Below are 15,294 nucleotides of genomic sequence, written 5' to 3'. Positions count from 1 at the left end.
ATATCCCTGATCTATAGCATTCCATACATATTTTGCTGAAGTTGGGATACCAGATAATACAATCTGGCATTAGAAACAGTTTGTATAAAACATTTCAGAGGAAGACATACAGGGAAATTATGCAGTAAATACAATAATTGTGGCATCCATGTCATCTTGTTAAAGGCAGTTAACTCCAAATTTTCCCCACTTGCTTAAACCTTTTTAAATAGTGTAGTTAAATTCCACTCCACATATGTATTCACCTGTGTTGTAACTTGTACGCCCAAGTATTTAAATTTAGAAACTACAACTATTTGAGAGGCAGATATTAGCAGGCTGGTCACCAGCGTATCCACAGGTAAAAGAACCGATTTATCCCAATTTATTTTAAAACCTAAAAAAGAGCCATAAAAATTAACCAAAGACATCACTGTCTCCAGAAAGGATGATGTATCAACCCAAAAATAACAGTGTATCGTCAGCATTTAAAGTAATCTTATCCTCTCCTAAAAATCTACGAAACCCCACAATATTAGGTGACTGACGAACAGATGCAGCTAACGGCCCCAAAGCCAGAGAAAAAAGCAAAAGTGATAATGGGCACCCTTGTCTTGTTCCTCTTTGCAGTGAAAAGGGTGCCAATATATGTCCATTTACCTGCACCCCGTGACACCGGGGCAGCGTATAGGAGTTGTATCCATCTTATAAACTAGGATACAAAGCCATTTTTTTCTAAGTGATGCCACAAATAGTCCCATTCTATGCTATCAAAAGCCTTTGCTGCATCAAGTGACTCTATTACCCAGGTTTTATAACAGGACCTGCAAGTTAAGAAATAGGCTCCTTAAATTCACTGTAGTAGATCTATTTAGAATGAAACCAGATTGATCTATATGCACTATCTTGGATATTATTTTTGTTAATCTAATGGCTAGCACTTTTGCCAATAACTTTACATCCGATCTAAGTAGTGATATTGGGTGATATGATTCAGGATTATTAGGAGTTTTATGTGGTTTTAACAAAACTATAATAATTGCTTGATTCATAGAAAGTGGGTGCTCACCACTTTCCAACGCTGTATTAAATACCTCTAATAATTCAGGCAACAGATCAGCTCCATAAACCTTACAGACTTCCCCCAGTAACCCATCTGCACCTGGGGCTTTATGGCAGAGGAAAACTGGAGTTCCTCTAATGTCAAAAGCTGATCCAACATCTCTCTGTCAGCTACAGATAATTCTGTTAAGCTAATAGAATTAAGAATGATTGCGGTCAGTTATCTTTAAATTTACTGCTGCACAGGTTTTTTATATAAATCAAAACACACTGTTGAGATCTCCAAGGTAGTTCATACATTTTCAGTTGGTGAAATTTGTGATTCTACTACTTGTGTCATTGGTTTCTGAGCTTTTACTATTGCTGCTAAAAGGTGGCCCATGTTTCCCCCATCCTCAAAATAAGGTTGCTGAAGGAAAAAACGTTTCTGTTCTGCTTTTTTACGAGAGACTTCAGCATATTAAGAGCCGGTTCACACAGGGCCGCCTGTCAAGTCGCGTCCCGCTCTGTGCAATGGAACCATTCTAATCGGAGCAACTCAAGTCACTCCGACTTAGAAAAGGGTTCCTGTACGCCTTTTGGGGCGACTTGAGGCGACTTGCATTGACTTCTATACAGAAGTCGTTTTTCAAGTCGCTGCAGTGGTCGCGTCCAGGTTGCCTGAGGCAGTCGCGCTGTAAGTTGTGCTGCCTCAGTGTGAACCGGACCTTAATGGCCCTTACTAATAATGGGAAAAAGTCCCTTTCTTGTGAGGGAGAAATTTCTATAGTCATTTTAACTATCTGGTGAGTGCTTACAAAAAATCTATATAAAAAAATAAAACAACAACAACACCAAAGAAAAATAATATAATAATAAAAAAAGAAAAATGTCCGTAAACTTGTGCCAATCTCACATAGACCCCTAAAAAAATGCCATCCCCCTCAATGACCATCTCCTGAAGGGTCTTACATATAGAATCATCACAATATACACACAGTGATTTTTTTTAGAATAGTTGGAAGCACATAATGAAAGTTGTTTAAAGAAAAATCTCCAAAAAATTTATATATACCATAATAAAACACAAAATCAACCAAACATTTCCCACAGGAACAAAACAGAGTCCCTTCAATTAAAATGTATTTTCAGCTGGACTCTCTCCCCTGACTCTGCTTAAAAAAAGAAAAATCAAACTAACCACCTACCATCTGTAAAAGAAGAGAGGAAGAGCAAGGAGAGAGAGAGAGAGAGAGTGAAAGAAGAAAATTTTCTCTTCCTCTAATTCTATTTTATTTGTAGTGTCTATCCAAGCATTCAGTGGCAGCCTTCGGGTTATCAAAAAAATGTGCAACTTCATTTGCCTCAACTCTTAATTTAATAGACACTTAATATGGGTTTTGGCTGCCTTGGCAGGATGGAGCAGAGCTGATCCACCTCCGCCCTGTCTCTCGCTGGAGCAACAGATCTGTGCAATAGTGATCCATCTTTTCTGCCTACAATTTTTCCCTGCTGGGATATGAATGCTGGATCAAATTTCTCCTAAAAAAATGCATTCTGCGATTTTTATCATGACTGTGACATTATGGCGGACAGATCAGACACTTTTGACACTATTTTGAGACCATTGTCATTTATACAGCGATCAGTGCTATAAAAATGCTCTGATTACTGTGTAAATGACACTGGCAGGGAAGGAGTTAAACACTAGCGGGCGAATAAAGGGTTAAGTGTGTCCTAGGTTGTGATTTAAACTGTGGGGGGGGGGGGGGTGGGCTGTTGATGACATGTCAGTGATCACTGCTCCCAATGACAGGGAGCAGTAGATCCCTGTCATGTCACTAGGCAGAACGGGGAAATGCCTTGTTTACATTGGCATCTCCCTGTTCTGCCTCTCTGTGACATGATCTCGGGACATGGGCGGACATCGAGTTTGTGAGACCCACGGGCATGGTCACGCTTTACGCGGTGCGTGCGCACACACTAGCCCCACAAATTAAAGGGGACGTACAGGTACGCCCATTTGCCTACCGCTGTAATTGTGCCGATGTATATCGGCGGTCGGCAAGTGGTTAAAAAAATAGTATGCCATCTTTCCATTCATTCTCAGACTGAATGGTGTTGATGTCACTTGCTTTTACTTCACGCTAAATACTTATGTAAGTGAATGCAATGTTCTTCATAATGTTAATGATTACAAACCTGTAAAAACATTGCCATTGCGCCAATTTTTGTCCATGCAAACCCAAATTGAACTTCTCATAATGGTACACAAGCAATTTGCACAGATTTTTTTTCTGGATTGGTCATGATGTAACATCACAAGGGAAAGGAAATCTTAATATTTTCTTATTATCATTCTATGCATAGATCTAATTATAAACATAAATATATAATAAAAGTGCAAAAAAACTAAGTGATAAGTTTATCACCACTGTTTTACACAGTAGGTTATTTGTACAGGTGATGGTCTATGTTTGGGTGTTTTTATATTTGTAGCCTTGAAAAACATACCATTTAGTGCTCATTATCAAGCATAAAAATTAGCGAGTGGGTAACAAACAATATCACTGTATTATGAATATTACAAATGACAAAGGATAGCTTAACATCAAATGCTAATTTTCTAAGATAAAAGCAGCCAGCTAATGTTTACAGACATTGTTTTATGGGTTGCACCCATAAAAGGCAAATATGGGTATAAAGAGCTTCTTCTCTGATCACTTCAATACACCAACATGGGATCATTGACATTTCTATGTCAACATGCTGTAATGCAGAGTTTTGTGATATAGTTTCTTTTATATAGTAAGCAGCAGTGTTGTAATTTTAAATGCAATAGATGTTGTAATTGCCTTATTTGAAAAAAAATAAAAATAAAATCAAGGCACTACTGGGAGAGTACCTAAATTGCAAGCTAGAAGGGACTAAACCAAGCCAAAAAAAATCTAGATTTCTAAATTGTGATGAGAAATATCCATCAGATTCTTACTAAAATACTGCTAAAATCAATAATTGTATAAGCTTAGGATGATTAGCAGTAGGGATGAGCTTCGTGTTCGAGTCGAACGTACGTTCGACTCGAACATTGGCTGTTCGTCCGTTCGGCGAAGTCCGAACATTTTGGTCCGTTTGCGCCAAATTCGTGTGGCGCTCACGGCCCACAATGCACTGCGATGGCGCAGTGAATTGCTGGCTCATGATTGGCCAAGCATGCACTGTGACCCCGCATGCTTGGCCAATCGCAGCGCCAGCAGCGAGGAGAGCCATGATTGGCCACAGGCAGGATGCCTGTGGCCAATCATAGCTCAGGCTGTGTAGTGCACGCCCCACACTATATAAGGCCGCTAGCGCAGCGGCCTTGTGTAGTGTGTTGGCGTCTGAAGCAGTGGGTGTTCTGTGTACCTTCAACACAGTACACACCGATCGTTTTCGGACGATTTTCGATCTTGCTGTTGTGTAGTGGTTATTGTCTGCGTGCCCTGACCGCAGTATACACCGCTATATTCACCTCACCTATATAGCTAGTGATCTATCTGTTATAATAGAGCTTGCAGTCAGTAGTGTTAGCAGATAGTGCGTGCTGTCTGCGTGCTCTGTACCCAGTACATACCGCTATATCCACCTACATAGCTGTTCTCTATTTGAGCCCACTTGCCATCTGCAGGAGTTATTGGAAGTTGTGTGTGCCTCCAGCACAGCACAGTATACATCTGTATATACCCCTTTATCTCTGGTGTTCTATAATAAAGGCATCTGCAGGAGTTAGTGGGTGTTGTGTGCCTCTAGCACAATATACACTACCCAACTGCTTTTTTACCCAACTCCCTTCAGGCCATTACCATGTCTGGAAGGCCAGCAAGGAGAGGCAGACAGGCGCGAGGCGATAAAAGAGGGCAAGCAGGCTCTGTGTCTAGAGACAACAGTGCTGGTCGTGGACCCGGTGCATTGTCATCAGCACGTGGCCATGGGACACGCTTGTCCTTCTTTTCGGCAGCTGGACATGTTGAACCGCAACATGCCAACGACTTGGTAGAGTGGATGACCAAGCCCTCTTCATCCTCCTCATCCTCTCTCACCCAGTCTCAGGGTACTAGCAAAGCAGCTGCCAACGCATCGTCTTCCCTCCTCTCAATGTCATCATCAGTGACTCCTTCCCTAGACCCACCACGTCCTCCTGAGGAGTCTCCTGAACTCTTTGAGCACAGTGTTGGGTACATGCTCCAGGAGGATGCCCAGTGTTTTGTGGGCTCTGATGATGACACTCAGCTAGAGGAAGGCAGTAGCGTGAGCGCAGAGAGAGGGGATGCTCAAGAAGGACAGCAATCTGGCAGTCATGTTCCACAAGCTGCAGCATACTGCCAGGTTTGCTACAGCGATGAAGAGGGAGGGGATGATGAGGGCACTGACTCCACGTGGGTGCCTGGAAGGAGGGAGGAGGAGGAGGAGGAGGCACATGTCCAACGAGGCAGGATGCCCTCCGGGGGCCAGCTTAGGGGCAGCACACCGACTGAATCACACCGCAGAGCTCCGCCTGTGCAGAGCGCTGCCTCTGCGCGTTATTCTAAAAGTTCTTTGGTGTGGGCCTTTTTTGAGACGAGTACATCAGATCGCACCGCTGCTATTTGCAACATATGTCTCAAGCGTATCTCACCTGGCCAAAACATCAGCCGCTTGGGCACCACATGCTTGACCAGACATATGTTGACCTGCCATGCAGCTCGTTGGCAAGCGTACCTCAAAGACCCACACCAAAGAACAAAGCGGACCTCTCCTTGCTCCTCATCAGCTGGCATCTCCAACCCCACTAGACCTTCAGTCCTCTCTGAAACCTGCTCTGAGAGGAATGAAGGTGTAGAATTAGGTGTGTCACAGCCAAGTGCTTCCGGGAACTCTGCTAGCGGTACACCCACGTCCGATTATAGCAGGCAAATGTCCCTGCCCCAGCTGCTGGACCGGCGAAAGAAGTTCACTCCCAGCCATCCACATGCCCAGCGGTTGAATGCTAGCTTGGCTAAATTGCTAGCACTTCAACTGCTGCCTTTTCAGTTGGTAGACTCGGCCCCCTTCCGTGAGTTTGTACAATGTGCGGTTCCTCAGTGGCAGGTCCCCAAATGCCACTTTTTCTCACGGAAGGCGATTCCGGCTCTCTACCGGCATGTGGAAGGCAATGTCCTTGCCTCGCTGGACAGGGCGGTCAGCGGTAAGGTGCATATTACCGCTGACTCATGGTCCAGCAGGCATGGACAGGGACGTTACCTGTCTTTCACGGCCCATTGGGTCACTCTTCTGGCAGCTGGGAAGGATGCAGGACAAGGTGCAGTAGTGTTGGAGGTTGTTCCGCCACCACGCTTCCAAAATGCTACTATTGGTTGTGACACACCTCTCTCCTCCAGCCCCTCCTCTTCTTCTTCCTCCATGGCCTCTTCCAGTGCTCTGTCCTCAGAACCAGCGGTGCTTCGTAGGCGTTCCAGGGGCTACGCAAGTACGCAGGCAAAATGATGCCATGCCGTGCTTGCGCTGGTTTGTTTGGGGGACAGGAGCCACACTGGGGCGGATGTTTTGTCAGCTCTGCAGGGGCAGGCCGAGAGGTGGTTGACGCCACGCCAGCTTAAGCCAGGAATGGTGGTTTGTGACAATGGCACCAACCTCCTCTCCGCCCTCCGACAGGGACAACTGACCCATGTGCCCTGTGTAGCTCACGTCCTTAACCTGGTGGTGCAGCGGTTCTTGGGCAGGTACCCCGGCTTACAGGATGTCCTGAAGCAGGCCAGGAAAGTCTGTGTGCATTTCTGCCGATCATTTAATGCCTGTGCTCGGCTGGCTGAGCTCCAAAAGGAGTTGAACCTGCCCAAGAACCGCCTTATATGTGACATGCCCACCAGATGGAACTCAACATTGGCCATGCTGCAGTGGCTGCACATGCAGCAGAGGGCCATCAATGAGTACCTGTGCGACTACGGCACCAGGACAGGGTCAGGGGAGCTTGGTTTTTTCTCACCACGCCAGTGGGGCATGATCAGGGATGCATGCACTGTCCTGTCACCGTTTGAGGAGGCCACAAGGATGGTGAGCAGTGACAGTGCATGCATCAGTGACACTGTACCTCTTGTCCACCTCTTGGAGCATACGCTGCGTGGAATAATGGACAGGGCACTTGAGGCAGAACAGAGGCAGGAAGAGGAGGACTTCCTTGCCTCTCAAGGCCCCCTTTATCCAGACAGTGTTCCTGCTGTGCCACCCATCACACAGGAAGAGGATGAGGAGGAGGAAGAGGAGGAGGAGGATGATTGTGTCAGCATGGAGGTGGAGGCTGGCACTCAGCATCAGCAGCGGCAGCAGCAGCAGCAGTCTTGTAGGGATGATTTACAGTCCCAAGAAACACGTGGACTTGTACGTGGCTGGGAGGAGGTAGCTGCGGATCATGTTGTCCTTAGTGACCCAGAGGACTCCGGACCGAATGCCTCAGCTAACCTACGCTGCATGGCCTCCCTGATCCTGCAAAGCCTGCGGAAGGATCCTTGTATTCTTCGGATCAAGGAGAGGGACCATTACTGGCTGGCCACTCTCCTTGATCCATGGTACAAGGGTAAGGTTGCCGACCTTATCTTGCCATCGCAGAGGGAGCAGAGGATGAGACATCTCTGGGAGGCCTTGCAGAAAGGTCTGTGCAACGCGTTCCCAGAGACTGGGAGGTTACAAACTCCTGGTCCTGGACAACGTGTTGCTGAGGCATTCGGTCAGAAGGAGCGGTGGAGAAGGTGACTGTCTGACTGATGCTTTCAGACAGTTTTTTAGTCCGCAGCCCCAAGGTATGATCGGTTCCAGCACCCATCGCCAGCGTCTGATTTACATGGTGCAGGAATACCTAGGGGCAAGGTCAGACTTGGACACCTTTCCCACCGAAAATCCTCTGGCTTACTGGGTCTTGAGGATGGATCACTGGCCAGAGCTTGCACAGTATGCAATTGAGCTACTGGCCTGTCCTGCATCCAGCGTTCTTTCGGAATGCACCTTCAGTGCTGCTGGTGGCTTTGTTACCGATCACAGGGTGCGCCTGTCCACCGAATCAGTTGATCGACTGACCTTCATCAAGATGAATCAGTCTTGGATCACCCACAGCTACCAAGCACCTGAAGCTGATGTAACAGAATAATTTTTTTGAAATATCACATCCCTTCAAAACTGCCTATGCTGATGCTGAGTGACTGTCCTGTTATGTTGATTGTCTATCCTCTTCCTCCTCCGCTGATATGTTGGAAGAACATTTCTGGTTCTGGTTGATGCCATCAGCCCAATTTTTCTGCCCCTGTTTAACAGGGGCGTTTAAGTACAATTTTTGATGCAATGCTTTGCAGCAGGGCTAATTCCTGCAATAAAACTAGAGTATATGGCAGAGATTGCAGTGTGATGGCACCAGCACCAGTGCCTAAGGCCCAATTTTTCTGCCCCTGTTTAACAGGGGCGTTTAAGTACAATTTTTGATGCAATGCTTTGCAGCAGGGCTAATTGCTGCATTAAAACTAGAGTATATGGAAGAGGTTGCAGTGTGGTGGCACCAGCAGCAGTGCCTAAGGCCACATTTTTCTGCCCCTGTTTAACAGGGACATGTAATTACAATTCTTGATATAATATTTCACAGGAGGGCCCCTTCCTGTGCCCACCCAGAGTAACGGTGAGGACTTATAGTGTTGTGGCACCAGCACCACAACCACCAAAGGTCAATTTTTCTACCACTGTTCAACAATGGCATGTAATGACAATTCTTGATATAATCGTTCACAGCAGGGCGCTCCAGCGCCCACCAAGAGTCACTTTGAGGGCTTACAATGTTGTGGCAAAACCAACACCTTGTTCCGCCATTTCTGCAGAGCATATAGGGCAGGCCCCTACTTTCAAATATCCAACTTACAAACATCTCCTACTTGCAAACGGAAGGAGACAACAGCAAGTGAGATGAAAAAAGATGGACGACAAAACAAATTATACAGGGGTGATAACCCTTCCCTATGTTTTCCAAAAAGCTTAAAAATATTTTTTTGGACTGGAGCTACACTTTAAAAATGTACCAGTTGAAAATTACAAACAGATTCAACTTAACACAACAAACCTACACAGTCCCTGTCTTGTTTGCACCGCCTGTATACTGCTGTTCTGAGTATATAGGGCTTGGGGGCCACACGCATTTCCTTTTTTTAATATGGGTACAGGGTTCCCCTTAATATGCGTACAAGACCCAAATAGGCTGGTAATGGGCAGGGAGGGCTACCTATGCCATTTTTCTCAATGATTTTCAACCATATTGCAGGAACCAGATATAACATTAAAACCGCAAGCAGTTTTAAATGGTGTTATTTCCGTTTAATGTCATTTTGTGCAGGGACTGTTCTAAACACGGGAAACATGTGGCACTTCACAGGCATACTACAGACACCCCCCAGGCACCATATTTAAAGGAATATTTCACTTTTTTTTTTTCACTTTAATCGTCATTAAAATCAGTGCTCCCGCCAAAACGGACATTTTTAAAAACATTTTAGGCATTGACCCATGTCCCCTGGAGCAGGAGCCAGGTCCCCAAACCCTTTTTAGGACAGTATCTTGCATATTAGCCGTTAAAATTAGCACTTTTCATTTCGAACGTTCGAGTCCCATAGACTTCAATGGGGTTCTAACGTTCGTACGAATTTGGGGTCCGTTCGAAAGTTCTGGTGCGAACCGAACCGAGGGGTGTTCGGCTCATCCCTAATTAGCAGTAACCAGTGAATATAACAGGAAATGTTTTCAAACAGCTCTGGCATTTTCATATTCAATTTTGCTGCTTTTGATTATGCTGAGAAAACATCCCTTGAAGAATCTTCTGAATCCAACACTTTCGGTAGGGTCATATTGTCCGTCCCATGTCACATGCCTACTTGTGCATTTTTTATTAAACCGATTAAAAAATGAATAACTTTAGATGCTTAAAAACATAAGCTATCCCCCACAACCCCCCCCCCCCCCACACACACACACACACACTCATTTGGAACCTTGCTGCCTTGCTACACATTTGGAACTAAAGCCAAAACGCCTGGTTAGGTAGGTTAATGGTATTAAAGTGATTGGAAATTCTCACTTTAAAAAACAAAAAAAAAAAAACAAACATCTCATACTTACCCCATCTGTGCAGTTGGTTTTGCATAGAGCATTCCGGATCCTCCTCTTCTTGGGTCCCTCTTTGCTGCTCCTGGCCCCTCCCTCCTGACGAGTGCCCCCATAGACCAGCAGCTTGCTATGGGGGCACCCGCGCCGGGTCAGAGCTCTGTGTATCTATTCAGACATGGAGCCCCGACCCAGCCCGCCTCCTCTCTCCCCTGATTGCCTAACTAACTTTGACAGCCAGGGAGTCAATGGCACCGCGGCTTTGCCCCAGCCAATCAGGAGGAGAGTCCCTGAGCGGCCGAGGGAATTGTGGACATCGCTGGATAGAGAAGGGGCTCAGGGTAAGTATTAGGGGGTGCTACACACAGAAGGTTTTTTTATCTTAATGCATAAAATTATTTAAGATGAAAAAAAACTTTTGCTTTTACAACTCTTTTAAAATGGAATTCCTTCCAAAACTTTTATATTATTTTCTGTATTTTCGGAGTTTAACACATTTTTGATCCAAATGAGTACTACCAATACTTTCAAATTGCTGAAATTCAAATGGAACTCAGTTTCAACTTACCCTAGAGTTAAACGAGAAGTATAGCCAACTTTTCTGGCCAACGTTTTTTCTTTCTTTTTATCAATCACTGGCCAATGGGATAAAACTGAGACTGTTATAACAAGTTAGGACTGTCTATTATATACTGTTGCAGGTAAACGCAGTTCAGTTCTGTTAATCACCATTAGTCAGAATAATGCAGGTGTTTAACTATATCTGTCAGAGCAACATTATTTTCATAGTTTCATAGTAAGTAAGGTTGAATAAAGACACCAGTCCATCCAGTTCAACCTGAGTGAGTGTCTACAATTATCCCTATCCCTGTACAGTACATTGCACACTCACATCGGTCCCTACCCTCAAGGAGCCACAATCCAAGGTCCCCATTCATATTCTATGGACAATTTTGGACAGAAGCCAATTAACCTACCTGCATGTCTTTGAAGTGTGGGAGCAAACCAGAGTACCCGGAGGAAACCCACGCAGACACAGGGAGAACATGCAAACTCCAGGCAGGTAGTGTCGTGGTTGGGATTCGAACCAGCGACCCTTTTTACTGCTAGGTGAGAGTGCTAACCACTACACCACTGTGCCGCCCGATTATTGTCTTAGTGGCTGTTTACGCTTGCTTAAAATGTGGCATTGGACACACCTTTTTAAAGAACTCTGCCAATCAAAGCACCTATCACTAAATAAAATGGTTACCTTACAGTCCTGTTCACACGTTGTGTTTGTTTTGCTTTGCTTTTGTTGCAGACAGTGGACTACAGTTATCTGCCGCTGCAGATTTAAGCCCCATACACATCTGTCCTTCAGATTTACCAAAACCATATAATATGAGGTCAAACCTTAGGAATTTCAATTTGTATATAATCAGGCAGGCCCTTGCACTACATGGTTTTGGTAAATCTGAAGGTAAAAATCAGCAGAAAATCTGATAGTGTGTATGGCACTTAACCCTCTCCTTTATTGGACTGTCTCTCTCTAGTGCTGGGCTCGGATTACATGCATAATCTTCCTGAGCCAAGCAAAGAGCATTGTGGGAACTGTAGTCTCCTGAACAGGCATCCTTGATCAGCAGAACTTATCCCTGGACTACATCTCCCAGCAGGCCATCTGCTTCAGGGAAAGAACTCTGGGAGAGGCTATAAAAGGGTCAGCAGACCAAGCCCAAGCTCCCTTGCTTCCCGAGTCACATCAAGTAGACACCATCCACTGCTGTGCTAGAGGACTGCGGCCTACCACACGACCCAGGCGGGTCCAATGACACTTGCTACACAACAGCGTCGCTGTAAATAGCAGGATCAGATGACTTATGGTCCCAGCAGCCAGACTGTCATCTCTGCCCGTTGTGCAGAAGGAAGAATTGACTTGGATCGCTCTTCAGGATGTTCCTACTCTGTTCTCCAGTTTAGTGAGAGGGTATCTGCCCTCCAATTCTATCCCTGCCACCATCATATTTCACAGGACACTGTATATAAAAACCTTACACCCGGAATTGCCTTATCATTTTTCACGGGACACTATATAAAAACACCTTACACCTAGAATTGCTTTAAGGATTACTGGTGGCCAGGCTCAGCTGCTTTGCCTTGTCTACATATCACTGTGCCATACTCAGAATTCTTGTTCTTTGAGCTCAAACTTGCTGGTGAAGATCATTGCAAGGCCTTGCATCCTGGACACTGCTGTTCTATTGCTATTTAAAGGGACACACCACTAATACCTATTGTGACAGACCTAGCTGGGGACTTTGGGAATGATTTGGAGTGGCGGTTGGACAAAATCATGGATTTCAGAGAAGGGCTACTGAACGTCTTGGAAATGCACTGGGCACTGGAAGATATAGAGTTTCTGGTCGTTCAGTAATGGGAGCTGGAAATCGCCTATAGACAGCTGCTAGACTCTGCTCAGTGCCAGGGCTGGGCTCCCTTTGCCTGGGACTATCAGGAAATACCTGTTGACAACTCTTAAATCCTGGCTGAAGAGTCTGCAATGTGGCAGAGTAACAGTGTACTTTGCCAACCTGCCCCTGCAGCTATGGGCATGGAGGTCTTATGGCGGATGCAGCAAGTGCTGACTTACCTTGATAATCCTGTTTCTGCATGGGATGATCTTGGATGGAGGAATGTGCCTGTCCAGCAGCATGCCAGAGCATCGGCAGTGGAAAATCTGGAGATTGCCATCCTCAAAGCTGAAGTTCTGACAACAGAGCAGAGCTCTGCTAACTTCTGCCCAGCACTGATAGCATCTTCTGGGTTCCATGGACAGGAGATGGTGAACCTCTATCCCCAGACACCAGTTGCAGAGACAGGGGATTTGATAGACTTTTCTGCGGAGGAAAAACCATCTGTTGAGCCCCCAGCAGAAGAGCTGGTATTAGGGTCAAACTTCACTGTGCTCTGCCCAGCACTAACAGCAGTATCTGTGGAGTTACAAGGAACTTCCCCATCTGAAGCACTGGTCACCGGACAGAGGGTCCAAGACCTCTGCCCCACACCTGTGGCAGTTTTGGAGTCTCAGGATGAAAAGGTGGCGATCACGTCCCAGCAGCCAGATGAGGGAATGGAAAAGGAAGCAGCTGGCTCCCCTTCCCAATGGCAGCTACACAATTTGGGAGTGGAGGAAGCCAGCCTCCTGCCCCAACGGTTAACAGGAGCGGAGGATGTGGAGTGCCCAGCAGAAGTGCTGGCAACAGGGCAGAGTGCTACCAACCTCTACCCAGCACCAGCAACAACTGCGCAGTTCCAGGGAGCTGGGGTAGTCAGCCCCTCCCTCCAGCGACAAGCTGAGGTAGTAAAGATGCTACTCCCAGCCGAATCACTGGCAACAGGGTAGAGCTCCGTTGGCCTCTGCCTAGCACCTACAATGTCTCTACAGCTTTAGGAAGCTGGGGCAATCGGTCACACTGTCTAGCAGCAGATGGCACCCCAGGATGATGACACCAACCCAGCTAAAGTGCTGGCAACTGGACAGAGGGTCCAAGACCTCTGCCCCACACCTGTGGCAGTTCTAGAGGCCCAGGGTGAGGAGGTGGTGGTCACTCCTGAGCAGCAGATCAGGACCCAAGGAGAGAATGCAATCTGCACTTCACAACTGCAGCTTGATATCGGTGGATGGGACTTCAGTCTCCACTTGTATGCCCCAGGGATGCTGGGCAGTCGGCCCAGATCCCCAACAGCATGATGGAGTGAGCACAGTCACCCTGTCTTCTCTCCAGCAGCTGAAAAGACCCCAGGGAGAAGGGCCAGTCCAGGCCTATCCCCAGCGGCAGATATGTTCTCTGAGAGAGGCAGAGGTTGGCTGGGTGAAGAATACTCTGTTTGGAACAATTTTTTTGGGGTACTGTGTGGATACCAGCATTAGAGGACTGGAATCCCTGGCTCACTTCGGAGTCAACCCGTTTGGGGTCTCCTCCTGTGTTAGTCTCCTGCCAAAAGGGAAGAAATGTGACCGACATAGCTGGGACAGGGGCTCTTGGAGGGGACTGAATGCCAGCCTCTTGCCTTGCGATTATGGGCCCTGGCATTTGGGGGAATGATGCTCTTTGTGAGCTGTATGCCTAGGGACCCCTGAGGTGGTTTTACTTGGATTCAGGTCCATGTCCCCCCCCCCCCCCCCCCCCAAGACACACACTTTGGATATATATATGCCATATTAACAATAGACTGAATTACACTGTTGGGACTCAAACTATTAGATGACAATGTCATGAACTCCAGCCACCTGTCTGTTGTCTTGTATAATGTAAATGAGTCTAGTCTGGCTTGACACAGATTCTAAAGAGTATTTCACCTATTTTTGTTTGTGCTAATTAACCCTGCAATTGAATGAAGGAGTCCAGTGTTGATTTAGATAATTAGCTCATGTTAATTCTGTTTCTGGCTACAGTTGTATTGTTAGAATAATATGAGCAGAGGAGGGGGGGGGGGGGGGGGGCTCCTCTTCTACTGTATTATAAATACTTGTCATTTTGGTTCTAATAAATCAGTCCATGTTAGCAGTGAAACAAGTCTCGTCTTGTTTTGTGCTTGAGAGCATCAGATATCTATACTCAGACTGGGAGAAAGTGGTATATGATGGAAGCACTCAAGCTATGACGAAAGCACTCAAGTGTAGGGATGTTCCGTCACACCTATATTACCCCATCTCTCATTAGGATTAAAGGTTTAATAGGCCTGGGGTGCCTCTTTAGCAGTGGTATTATAGACAGCATCCAGTAGCCTTTCTTAGAGATCCATTCAATTATTGTCTGTTCTCTGAACATTGATATTCTATATCAGTGATTTCAAACTGTAATTTAATTGCCTAATGGGGCCTTTTCTGTTTATCCAGGACTTAGCTGACTAATACCCTGTTACAAAACTCTTCTTTTGAAGAAGTAAAACCAGAGAAAGCTAATTAATCTGCATCGTGTCAGTGTGTTTATTTAAAGGTATACACAACCTCATATGTAAATGTAGATTTTTGCAAGTGCAATGTATGTACATGGGAAGTTGTTTAAAATGGGATTTTTATATACAGCTTACCTGTAAAATCCTTTTCTTGAGAGTACATCATGGGACACAGGAGCTTATTACATA

The sequence above is a fragment of the Lithobates pipiens genome, unplaced genomic scaffold, assembly GCF_037356315.1.
Source record: "Lithobates pipiens isolate NorthernLeopardFrog02 unplaced genomic scaffold, aLitPip1_a1.2 Scaffold_25, whole genome shotgun sequence".
Taxonomy (NCBI): domain Eukaryota; kingdom Metazoa; phylum Chordata; class Amphibia; order Anura; family Ranidae; genus Lithobates; species Lithobates pipiens.
This window is presented reverse-complemented; position numbering follows the sequence as displayed.